A 9,125-nucleotide genomic window follows, 5' to 3' on the forward strand; every position below is an offset into this window, starting at 1 on the left:
CATGAAAGAGTGATTAAATAAGCCACAAGTATACAAAGTGAAAAGTGGAGATTTGAGATCATGGGCTATGTTACAGTTCTACCCTTGTGTATATTGGCACTTGCAACACTGCACTTCTCAGGTCTTGAAGTATTGTGTGCCTTTCTGGTTACTATGCAACCAAATGGATATCGATGCTCTTTTATTGAAAAACAAATAAATTCTTGGTCATAACGGTCTGTAAGATTGACAGCTCAAAGAACTTAATACTTTCAGTGGTGAAGATTATAAGAGGATGTGATGGCAGTATTCAAAATACAGGGTGCAGACAAAGGTGCAGACAAAATGAGCCTAGTGTATTACTTTAGGATTAACAATGAAATAAGCAGATTGGTCATATGAAAATTAAGAGGTAAATTTAAAGCTGAGAACATCATCACAAAAAGTGTTGTGAAACCCTATTCAATGTGTGAACAGCTATGCTGCTGAAACTGTTTTGTTTTTTTCAGGCCAAGTGAGGACAGGATCTCACTACACGTGATCCAAATGTATTTTTTTACTAGAAAGTGAGATACAATGAGCTTTGGCTCAGTCCCCTGCAATGCTGCAACAGCTGCAGTGAGCAGACGCACATCAAGCCATTTCCAGTGCATCTGGGAAGGCTGATCCATGCAGTCTGATCTGTGGTTCTGAGAGAACACACAAGGTTTTAACTATGCGGAAATATTGATTATTCACATTTCCCAGACCTAAGGGAACAAGTGTTCTCAGCCCTGTATAATTTACAGATGGTATTTCAACAAGACATAATACTATTCTCTAGTTCTATAGAAGCATTTAAGAAACAATTTGGAGATTTCGTTAAAGTTAGCATTCCCATTCAGCTATAGTAAAGGGAAAATTAAGTCTAATCATCCGTGAGAGATATACAGCAAATGGGAAAGCGACTGGAGCCAGCAGTAACAAATGGAACAATGAAATATGGCTCTTAGTTTTCAAAAGCTCAGTCATAACAGAATGTATTTAACCAAGCACTAGCTGAGAAACAATTCAATACACAATATGCTAATGGATAAGGAAATAAGTCGACTTGTAATGTAGGTGCGACAGGAAATTTTATCCCATTTTTAAGTTTCACAAATCTAACTTATGAAAAGGTTCTTACAATAATGCTGCAAGTAAATATGTACTCCTCCTTTGTAAAAACTGCAAAAGCTGGGCAAACACAAAAAAAGCCAAAATATTTCTCTGCATATATTTTTACGCAATTAACTTGGGGCTAATTTTCAATTACGTTTCGACTGTAGACTAATAATAGATGATACACTAAATAAACTCTGCCATGCTGGCACAGGTCTGTCTTTTTCTGAGCCACAACATTCTAATACTTTAAATCCATCTTGCAGGCTTCAGATACATACAGAAAGGCAGAAACACACTTGGAAAGAAAAAGCTCCAGTATCACATGAAACAATGGCGGTCGAGATGATGTAACAGCAACCTGCAGATTAATAATTGCACACCTATTGTTGGCAAAGCTTATTCCACTAGGATCCAGTCTGGTCTACTGCTCAGACAGCTTGAGCAATTATCTCTGCCTGAGTTAAAAGCAGCCTACTGCTATAAATATTTTACAACTAGTTTCAATAGAAATGGCAAGGAGGTTGCCTGCCAGAACCCAATCATTAATGTGGGTTTGGGTATTGAAAGAAAAATAACCTTTTTATAGACTATTATCTCTTATAGATTATTGAACTCTTGAGATTCTTGAAACAATAAGGCCCTTACATCAAAATACAGTTTATTTGAAAAAAGCTAAACTACTCCAACATATACAAAATAATAACCACTTCACACATCTTGTAACATTTCTAATAAAGTTAAGTATTTTCACCCTTCTTTGGAACTAAGTATAATTTAATGAAGTTATTATTCAATGACAATGTCAATACTTACAATTCATTACTTTAATAATAACTGTTTAAAACAATTATTGTTATTGGTTTGGCATTACAAAAATACTTTCCCTAAACTCGCCCGCTAAAATATTAGGAAACCCCAGTCATATGGTTATTTTCTCTCAGTGGCAGACAATACTTGCTTAAGGAATGTAGACAGACTCCAGTCACATAATTAGGCCAGAATATCACCCAATCTCTAACTGCAGAGAAATTGGGAGAATATTCAGTTCAATCTCACACACCATTACCCCCTGAACAGCCTGTGGTAGAGGTGATCCTGCTAGACAAATTAAATTGGGCTGAGCTGCAAATGCTTCAGAATCTTGTGAAATTCTTTCCACATCCTGGTCATTCCTGTTGCATTCAGCAGTTCAACATCCATCCATTTTCTAACCACTTCATGCAATTCAGGGTTGCCAGGGAACCAGGAGCCTATCAGGCACAGAGCAGGATGCACCCTGGATGGGTAGCAGGGCCAATTTTCCCAGAAGGCAATTAACCAACAATACCAGCATGTCTTTGGACTGTACGAGGAAACTGGAGCACCCGGCAAAAACCCACACAAACAAGGAACATACAGTCTCCACACAGATGATATCCGGGTCTGAAACCGAACCCAGGACCCCAGCCCTGTGAGGCAGCAATGCTAACCATTGCGCCACAGTGCCTGAAGTTTAGCTTGTTAAACATTAATATGCAGTATACATGGGGTTCTGAATGTTTTGGCCATGAAATGCACTGTCTCTTTAATATATAGTACCCATCAATAATGTTCTTAAGAACTAGCAGTGAAATAACTGTCTATGCATCTACCGATAGAGTTCCTCCATAAACCAAGGGCTCGACATATTTATAGAATAAGAGGAAATGGGAATCATTGCCGGCTATTATCTTACCCCTCTTACGCCACAGGATGTCTAGGATGGTGACAAATGCTACAAATCCTATGACTGCTTTACTAACAGAGATACTTTAATTCAGTATAACCTCTGTACTAACACAAAGAGCTCCTTGGAATCCACTGTATTTTTCTGTTCCCTCTTTGTTACAGACAATTGATTAAATCAAAAATCCACTTATCAGAACATTAAGATGCTGGAAACAAAACTGAGAATGAATTCATGCATATATCTGTTTAAACAATTAAAATATTCAAAGCAGATCCAATTGTTTTCAGGGCCTTGCAGCAGGAACTACATTTGTTTGCTTTGAACAGCGGTGAATCGAGGTTTCCTTTCTGACTTGTATCGAATTTGAGAATGTCAGAAAACATCTCCTTAATAATAATAGCAATATTTATCTGGAATATTTCATTTGCAATTACAAGAACTGTGAAAAGGAAAAGGCATGGAGCTGAAGTAAATCTCTGCTTCCATGTCTGCAAACAGCATGTAGACAGAGAAGTTCCTGTTTACACGTGCAACACAATAGAAAGCTCAAACTTGCGTCAGATACTTCTCGCCCCCCAAATAAATTTCAAGACCACAATGTTCCTGGGCAGTGCAGTATTGTTTTCTAACATTTTCTAAATTCTCAGTTTACTAACAATGATTTTTATATGATCAGTGTGATATCAATACACTGGATATAACCCTCCATGTCGTTTTTTAATCATACTATTTATTACCTTATCTTTCAATTTATTCTCTAGTATTGTCTTCTTGTAATTCTCCACTCTAGGGTACACCACATAATGATATAATTAATTACTTTATCTTAAATCTATCATTCTTTGTGAAATATGCTTCAGCAAATCTATGGCACTTTAATCTTGTATAACAGTCCTTCAGGCACTTATAAAACTAAAGAGAATTGCATGAACTAACAATTGATTTCTACTTCAAAACCCACAGGTTGCTGATGACCCACAATTATTGACGGTCACTGCTGGACAGACAAGCAATGTCAGGGCCTGGGAATGATGTCTGTGAAAGTTAAACATGAATTAATGAAGCACCAACATATCAGACATGTCACAAGACTCTAATTTAATAATAAAAGGTTTAAAAGTGTCTATTACTTAAATAGCCTAGTCCACAAAGTCCTTTTTGAGTCCACAAGTTACAAAATTAGAAAAAAAGAACTGGGTCATTGAATTCAAGAGCTGTGGGGTGTTTTTTAAGTTGTTTTTTTTCCCCACAGTGTTTTGTCATTAAAGTCTCAGGATGTTGTGTGAACAGCTTCCATTTAGTTACATCAGCCCTGATTCTGTCATTGGGAACTCTGAACTGAAAGGGACCCTACATGTTTCTTACACCAGGTATATAGATATCTCTGTTTCAGAATCAAGGAACAATATGCAAAGCACCAAATGCAAATTCTTAATGACCAACTCTCCTGAAAGGACCAATACAGATACAGTATATGCAGACCTGTAGTCCTATAATACAGACATATAAAGAAAAATCATCTTTGCCAAATAAAATTGCTTTATTATATATAGTTATACAGCAAATGCTGTAGACTGCAATTGATTAGACTTAACGTAGAACATTGCAAACAATTGTCTTCAACTATTACAGAAATGAACAAAGGCTAGTCCTACATTATAGTGATTTTTATATGGGTGACAAGGTATCTAGAGATCACTAGCTGGATTCAAAAAACATACTGTATTGATAAAGCCATTAATGTCCTGTGATTGGCAAATAACTTGCATTTACGCTGGTTGAATACCAGTGATGGAATTTTCTGTGACAGTTAAGAGCTTTATTGAATTGGAACTGCTGACCCATTAAAAGCATGTGAACATCCCAGACTAAAGTCGACACAATACTGAGTTTCAGAGATGCCTTTTCTTTTCTTTTTTAAAATAAATTTTGTGGGTGTCTGTCTCTTTTTATGCATTCAAATCTAGTAATATCACCATGGGAGTACATTGTATTTTAATCATATATAAATAACTGGGAAATGTGTATACAGTTGTATATTGCAACTATTTCAAATGCTACAAAATTAAGTCTAATAGGATTTCACAGGCATTAACATTCCAAATGGGCTTCCTTAGTTAACACTTCACAACATTTTAATGTTTAACCTGCCAAGCGTCTTATTTTGATGAAGTGTTGTTAGCTGTGGGACATATGAGTGCTGGCAGTTTTTACACCACTGTCCTAATTGCAGGTCTGCACCATCTACACAACATTCCCCAAGTTGGTGTCACATTAACTGTTAATAATATGCAATTTGATAACCTGAAACGTGGGAGGGTTATATTCAGTGTCCTTTTCAATTGCTTTTTGACTTCACTTGCTCGTTTTCCCCAGGAAACAGGATGTTAACAGTCAGATGTAAGATCACGCTGAGCAGACAGAGGGCAGATTGTTTGTTTGTTTGTTTTTTAGTTGGTTTTACTTTGCAGTTATTTTAAAGATGTCCACAATGTGTTTATTTTGTATTCTTCCGGATCCTTAAATTAACGTGTCCAATCCACACTTATCACCTGTGCCTAAAGGGAAACACACATGCGTAAACTCACGTCCTGTGACCAGCAGCCCTAAAAACAAACTATTTTCACTGTTGTATAATACACATGATCAGTGACAGAGACTAATACCAGTATTGTTTTTGTAAACACAGTCCTTATTTTGCCACAGTGCACTTCTATTGTTTTCTTTTACAAAACAAATAATACCGTTTCTTCTTCTCTTTAAGCTATAGTGTGCCTAGCATAGCTGGTATATTAATTACAACAACATACAGGTATGCACAGAGCCTGAAGTGTTTTAATGCAGATTACTATACAATATATCCTGATCTTTATCTGTTAGGGTTCCTCTCCTCCATTTAACTGTCTTCATGCTACATTGTTATGCATTGTGTTTGTTTCACATTTAGGAAATACAATTTAATTATTAATTAAATAAATAAGCATTTTGTAATCCAACAGGGGCAAAAGATGCGTGCATGAAACCTTCAAATCAAAATGTGGTTCACCAAACAGGAGAAAAAGCTGGACAATAACCTCATACCTGTATGTAAATAGTTTGGTTTTTTATTTACTTCATATTTTTATATAATTAGAACTTTTATTTTTTGATTAAAAGTCTAAATTAATGCATATAGACGAATTTGATGAATAAATAATGAGTATAGTTTGTCTGGGAATAGAATCGTGTCTGATGTCTGACCTAGCTAAGAGCGAGTTAACTCCTTTGTCTTTTATTAATAGGATCACCTCCGGAGACCTAGAGAGGAATGCAAATTAATATCCTCATGGCTACTAAAGTATTTTATAATTTTCTAAATTAAAAACAAAACTATCAGAATAGTTTTCGTGCGTCATCAACAACAAACCTATGAAACAACATCTGGGTTGGACTCCAAAGTCTTGACAAGGTGACAAGGGAAGAGAGCTACAGGGCAGTCTTGGGTGACAACCGACATTTATTTATTTCTAAATGCAAACTGTTGGTTCTGTAGGCAGATTACTCCTTGCTGCTCTTGAGACAAATGAACGCGGAGCACACGAGGTAACTATGTTACTGTGTCATTTTTATTAGCAGGACTTGAGATCTCTGACAGGAGGTCTTGCACATGCTGTACTGTAGGATTAGTCCACACTTGCTCCACCCAGAAATGAGATACCTAACGTTCAATCGATCTACCACATCTTAATACACAAACTACCTGTTCTGCTGCAACCCGAGATTGTTTGGATAAAAGCCTAACCGATAAAATACCCTACATCCTACATTCAGTACATGTATTATGGAGTTTTAATACAATAACATCCTTTTGCTTTGTACTATCTTGTCTTTCAATATAACGAAATGTACATGACGGAAAACAGCTCTTGATTCTGCATCAAATTGCAATAATATTATCCAACTTCGATACGTTCGGAATAGATCCAAAAATAAATTAGAAATGTCAAAAACCACTACCGGTATACCGGCATCAGTTCACGGTGCCGGGTAGAGACGGAATTGATACTTTAGACCTCTTTGTTTAAAACAATAAAATACAGGCTTCGGGGACATTTGCCGTACAAAACGTGCAAGGCGGAATCTGGAGAAGATTAATTAAAGTAAAATACAGACATTGTAAAATTAAAATGAGTAAACTGAGCATTTCTTTCAATTTCAATCAATTCTGCCTTACCCCAGTGTCTCACCTTCAGCGATTTCTCGGTGTATTTTTTGTCTTTTGTAGTAACTCAATGAGCAACACCGCTAAAACGTATGAATAAACATTATAACCTCACCTTTCTTTACCACCGACGTTGTCTTTGCTTAAGCTCTCGTCTTTCTTCTGTCTCCAGCAGGTCTTTCCCCGCACCGTGAAACCCTATCAAATCCCTTTCTGTGCTTCCTCCTTCCCTCCAGGCAAACCTCCTCCTCACGGGCCAGCCAGGGTGAGAGTCTGTTGTTGTGTCAGGAAGCTGTCTGTGCCCGCATAGCCTAGTCTCTCACACTGCCATGCATCGCACCACGCCTTCGCCTCGCTCCTTCCCTGCAAGCTACTACTGAATCATTCAATTTCCCTCTGCAGCTGCTGCTGCCAATGTGACTTTACTACTCCTGACACCGTCGGCAGTGCCAAAACGCACTCATTGCACAATGAACCGGCTGCTGGTGAATACGAACACAAGGAAATGGGGCACCTGGAACACTGGTTACCAAGCCTGGTACCGGAGGGGATTACTGTGTTTTTTGTGTGTCAGCCGAGTTCTTATCGCGGGATAATCGATTTCAGTTTTCTATTTATCTTCGGCTCTTAAAACGCTGAATGGGCTTTAAAACTGATATCAGTACCATTTATTGGGTTTGTGCGCTCTCCTCGTTAAAATAGGTTGGCTGAAATGCAACAAAATATACCTCTGCGCAAAAAAAAAACAATAATCGCTACATTGTGTAGTGTGTTCACCACGTGGGCACCTATTAATAGATAATTAGTCGGAAATAATTAATAATTGCACTTTTATTACATTATTAGAAATACTGGAAAATAAATTAAGGACGGGCAACTTATATTTCTTTAAGGTGAAGGAGATGGAAACGCGCTTGTAAGTGAGGTCATTGTGAAACCTCAGGACTCAATGTCGAACCAAGTTAACCAAAAGTCTAAACAAGCTAGCAGATCAATTAAAGGCATCAATTAGTGATGGAGATTGGAGCTCATCTGGAGCAAAAACCGGCAGACACAGCGGTCCCCTGGGACCAGTTCTGGGACGCACTGCCCTACAGGATGGTCAAAACCCCCGGATATCTTTTGCTTAAACTGAAGGTTCTTTATTGGTGAAAGAAAGCGGGAGAAGGTTTATCTGAATCCACAGAGCTGCCGTCGATAACACTGCTTTGAGAGGAAGTCTTGAAGATCAGACACGTTTCCTCTTCAAAAGAAAAATAACAATTAGAAACGTTTTTAATGTTAAAAGTCAAAAGTTTTGTTTTTCTTTCTGAATTCCAGCTTGTGTATGCAATATATTAAATTAATGTACAGTATATTCATTTTTTCAACCATCTCACCTTATTTTTAAAATATAGTTCGCAATAAAATATAGCCCTTTCTAGATACAGTATATGTTTACTATTTAAGTGATGGCCTTTTAAAACTTACAAGCGCTGACCTGAGAGATCAGAGATGCTTAGTACTATTCATTTTACACCATGGTTCACAACCTGTGAATCTGGTGTTTAAATTGAAACCTGTTTGTCTTAAATAATTTACACCCAAAGGCTCTGCTGAGAATGATTTCAAGGAAGATCTGCATCTTCCAGATGTCTCTTTATTACCGAATTCAAATGGGACTTGTGGTTAATTTTCAGTAGAACTGTGGTCACATGTTTTGAGCCATATGACATGAAGAATGTATTTGAGCTTAAGGCTGTCTTATCCACTTCCTTTAATAACAACAAACAAGATTTTAATAAACCTATTACTTGTAAGATTTTAAAATGATTGACACAACAATTACCTGACATTTTCATTGGGATTGAATGATTCACCAAACATGTGTTACTCCCAGATCTGTATCCTAATGTGCTGTGAAATGAACATGACGTTGTTGGATTATTTATTTCACAACATTGATGGCAAATCAGTATATCCATTCATTATCTATCTGCTTCATCCAATACAGAGTCAAGGGTGAGCTGGAGCCTATCTCAGCAAGCAATGGGAACAAGGCAGGATACAATCTTTTGCAGGGCACACATACTCACACTAGGGCCAGTTCAACAG

General features: G+C 37.3%; 1 protein-coding gene across 3 annotated transcripts in view; it reads right to left on the minus strand.

The window, feature by feature from the left end:
• frmd4ba (FERM domain containing 4Ba) overlaps window positions 1-7,399 on the minus strand; it is a 65,932-nt gene extending 58,533 nt beyond the window's left edge. Inside the window, exon 1 of one of the 3 annotated variants that reach the window (XM_088636299.1) lies at window positions 7,147-7,399. The gene's annotated coding sequence lies outside the window, so the exon portion shown is untranslated. Of the gene's footprint in view, window positions 1-7,043; window positions 7,076-7,146 lie in introns of those variants that run through there. The other 2 variants (XM_088636301.1, XM_088636300.1) reach the window with 2 other exon arrangements.
• Window positions 7,400-9,125: the final 1,726 nt, after the last annotated feature.

Source organism: Lepisosteus platostomus, chromosome 6, assembly GCF_059453375.1.
Source record: "Lepisosteus platostomus isolate fLepPlt1 chromosome 6, fLepPlt1.hap1, whole genome shotgun sequence".
Lineage (NCBI taxonomy): Eukaryota > Metazoa > Chordata > Actinopteri > Semionotiformes > Lepisosteidae > Lepisosteus > Lepisosteus platostomus.